Source organism: Miniopterus schreibersii (genome assembly GCF_964146895.1).
Source record: "Miniopterus schreibersii genome assembly, chromosome: 2".
Lineage (NCBI taxonomy): Eukaryota > Metazoa > Chordata > Mammalia > Chiroptera > Miniopteridae > Miniopterus > Miniopterus schreibersii.
In genome coordinates, this window is record NC_138102.1 from 13,984,160 (window position 1) to 13,988,711 (window position 4,552).

Here is a 4,552-nt window from a genome sequence, read left to right on the forward strand (position 1 = left end):
GACTCTAGAATATCTACAGCCTTTTCACACTTAGCATGGTTTTGAAGACTTGGGGGTTTCTTAATATCTTTTTGTTTGTTTGTTTGTTTGTTTTTGTTTCTCTTGCCCTAGGCCATGGGTGGGGAACGTTCTGCCCAGTCTGCAAAATCATTTGGTCTGGCCCTGCCAAGGCCTCACCAAAGAGAAGCAGTTCCAGCCATCACATTAGGGGTGAGTTAATTAAATGTTTGACCAAATATAGCAGGCTAATTTTTAAGTTGATAATTTTGTATGGCCCACGAATGATGTTATAAATATTCAAATGGCTCTTGGCAGAAAAAAGGTTCCCCACCCTGTCCTAGGCAATGTATTGGTGAAAATTCTATGTGAGATGTCTGTGATTTTATTGCCTACATTTTCTTCTATGATTTTTATGGTTTCATGACTGACATTTAAGACTTTTACCCATTTTGAGTTTATTCTTGTGTATGGTGTAAGTTGATTGTCAAGTTTCATTCTTTTGCATGTACCTGTCTAGTTTTTCCAACACTGTTTATTAAAGAGACTCTCTTTACTCCATTTTATGCTCTTGCCTCCTTTGTCAAATATTAATTGAGCATAATGGCTTGGATTGATTTCTGGGTTCTCTGTTCTGTTCCACTGATCTATATGTTTGTTCTTGTGCCAATACCAGGCTGTTTTGATTACAGTGGCTTTGTAGTAAAACTTGATACCTGGTATTGTGATCCCTCCAACTTTTTCAAGATTGCTGCTGCTTTGGGGGTCTATTTTGGTTCCATATAAATTTTTGGAGTATTTGTTACAGATCTGTGAAATATGCCATTGGTATTTTAATAGGGATTGCATTGAATCTTTAGATTGCTTTGGGTAATATGGACATTTTAATGATGTTAATTCTACCAGTCCATAAGCATGGTATATTCTTCCACTTGTTTACGTCTTCCTCTATCTCTTTTTTCAACATACTGTAGTTTTCCGAGTACATGTCTTTTACCTCCTCGGTTAAGTTTATTTCTAAGTATCTTAATTTTTTTGTTGCAATGGTAAATGGGATTGTTTTCTTAATTTCTCTTTCTGAGAGTTCATTATTGGTGTATGAAAATGCCATCGATTTCTGGGTGTTAATTTTGTTCCTGCTGCATTGCCAAATTTATTTATTAAATCTAGTAGTTTTTTAGTGAGTCTTTAGGGTTTTCTATGTATAATATTATGTCATCTGTGAATAATGACAGTTTTACTTCCTCCTTTCTAATTTGGATGCCTTCTATGTTTTCTTCTTGTCTGATCACTGTGGCTAGGACTTCTAGTACTATGTTGAATAAGAGTAGTGAAAGCGGACATCCCTGTTTTGTTCCTTTCCTTAGGGGAAATGCTTTTAGTTTTTGCCCATTGAGTATGATGTTGGCTGTAGGTTTGTCATATATCGCTTTTATTATGTTGCGGTATGGTCCGTCTATTCCCCTTTGCTGAGAGTTTTTATGAAAAATGGGTGTTGGATTTTCTCGAATGCTTTTTCTGCATCTATTAATATGATCATGTGATTTTTGTCTTTGAATTTGTTTAATGTATGACATTTATTGATTTGCGAATATTGTACCAGCCTTGCATCCCTGGAATAAATTCCACTTGGTCATGGTGTATTATCTACTGGATCCGATTTGCTAATAGTTGCTAATATTTTGTTGAGGATTTTAGCATCTATGCTCATCAGGGATATTGACCTGTAATTCTTTTTCTTTCTAGTGTCTTTATCTGGTTTTAGAATTAAAATAATGCTTGCCTTGTAAAATGAGCTTGGAAGTGTTCCTTCCTCATGGATATTTTGGAGTAGTTTGAGGAGGATAGGTGTTAGTTTTTCTTTGAATGTTTGGTAAAACTCTCCTGTGAAGCCATCCAGACCAGGGCTTTTGTTTGCTGGGAATTTTTTGAATATTGCTTCAATTTCATCAGTTGTTATTGGTCTGTTTAGGTCTTCTGATTCTTCCTGATTCAGTTTTGGAAGATTGTATTTTTCTAGGAATTTGTGCATTTCCAGCTTTGTTGTCTTAGGTTGTCCAGCTTGTTGACATATAGTTTTTCATAGTATTTTCTTATAATTCTTTGTGTTTCTGTGGTGTCAGTTGTTACTTCACCTCTTTTGTTTCTGATTTTCTTTATTTGGGTCCTCTTTCTTTGTTTATTGATGTGTCTGGCTTAAAGGGTTATCAATTTTGTTTATCTTTTCAAAGAACCAGCTCTTGGTTTCATTGATTTTTGTATTTTTTAGTTTCTGTGTCATTTTTTCCACTTTGATCTTTATTATTTCCTTCCTTCTACTTTGGGCTTTTCTTGTTCTCTTTCTAATTCTTAAGTTGTAGGATTAGGTAGTTTATTAGAAATTTTTCTTGTTTCTTGGGTAGTGCTATGCACTTACCTCTCATGATTGCTTTCACTGTGTCTTGCCCATCTCACCCTCTGAACTCATTTTTATTTATTTTTATAAGATATTTCGGGGCAGGCTGTGGGAATAATGAATAGTGATATGAAAGGGCCGAAGGGAGGGAAATGTTTTTATGTATTGACATTATGTGTGTGTTTTTTTAATATCTGTTCATTGATTTTAGAGAGAGAGGAAGGGATGGAGAAATAGAAACATTGATCAGCTGCCTCCTGCATGCCCCTTACTGGGGATCAAGCTGCAACCCAGGCATGTTCCCTGGCTGGGAATTGAACCAGCACCCCTTCAGTTCATAGGCCAGTGCTCAACCACTAAGCAACACCAGCTGGGCTCTGAACTCATTTTTAGTTGCTTTGCTCAGTCTCTGCCCTTCCGTCCAATTTGGTATATCTTGTGTCAAGTGGACTTTTTATTGGATTTTGCTGAGACTATTACATGCCTATTCTGATGAGATTAAATTAAATATCTGGAATACTGCTTTCTGTCTTTTGATTTTTGTTGTGTTCCATTGTTTTTAAGGTGTTCAGTAATGCTAATTCTTGCAAGGAAAATACTTAAGAGATGAATGCCATTTAGTATTTCAGAAAATCAATATTATTCTTGTAAGGTTTTATTTTTATTAATGTAATATATACTGTATACTATAATGACATTAATATTTATTAATTATTCTTTACAAAAAACCTTTTGTTTTTTCCTTAACCATTAGCTGTGTTAATTCTTTGCTCTCTACTTTTCACTTGTTTTGGTATATTGACATACTAGGTTTCTGTTGTATTATTTCAGATCCACAATCTTTAGAACCAACTGAGGTATATATCAGAGCACTGTCTGTGTTTTGTTTTGTGTTCTTTTGGATAAATACTTCAAATCATTTGCTGTGAAAAAATCATTTTCTGAAATGTCTTTTTTTGCCTAAAAATAAACCTGTTTAACCTGCCTCTTAGGGACAAGTTTCTACCTGGATTGAAATGAAAAACCATAGGAGTCACTAACACGTTATCTATTAAAAGGGATATGGTATCATTGAAGACTCGTTTATAATCTTTAAAGATGGGACCAGTTGCCTTGCTGTCTTTGGTACATCATCATGAATATTATCCCCAGTGATCATGCAAAACAGCTATTTGGAGGAGAGGAAAAGAGCTGGTAGTAAAATTGAGGACAGTAGGAAGCAGGGTGTTCAGGATAACTGTATGTTTGGTGTAGGCTGTAGGTGGGTCACCAGAGCAACTACCTGCCTCTTACATGAGCATGTCTGTATGTGCTTAACAGTCCGATTGGACATGTATTTTGAAGGAAGACTTTCAGTATCTAAGCTACTGTGGAGAAGTATAAATTTGTTGAGAGCAGGGACTGTGACTTCTCCATCTTTGATTTCCATGTTGTGTGATTCCAAAACTGCCTTGCACATAGTCAAGTTTAGTGTTAGTAAATGAATGACAACTTTAAATATCCTTTTTAAAAATTATACTTAGAAGTTTCCTCTCTTATCTGCGTCATGAACCTGTAGTTCAGTTTCCCTGCCCCCACAAAGCTTCCAAAGCCCATAAACTTGTTAATCTACAGCAAGGGTTGGCAAACCTACCTCCCATGGGCCAAATCTGGCCCACCGACTATTTCTGTATGGCCTATGAATTAAGTATGGCTTTTACATTTTTAAATGGTTGAAAAAAAGAGAATAATGTAGGTATCCTTTACTATCTGAAAGTCCACATTATGCCACCTTGCTTTTATAGAAGACCTACATTAATACCTGTTTTCACTAACTGAAAGAAATCCAAAGATTTTTGCTTTTACGAAAAAAGTCATTACCATACTAAAGCAGGTCTTTCATAAAAGCTAAGTGGCATAAATGTGAATTTTGGGAAAGCGGGTATACCCTTTGCTTTATGCCATCTTAGTTTATGACAGGTGTCACAGGAATGCTGTACTTTAGATAGCAGGGGGAACCTACACTTCATAACATGGAAATTATATGAAATTAAACTTCAGTTTTTATAAATAAAGTCTTACTGGAATGCAGCTACCATGCTCATTTGTGTGCATGCTATCTCTGGCTGCTTTGTGCTACAATAGCAGAGTTGAGTAGTTGCAACAGAGACCATCCGGCCA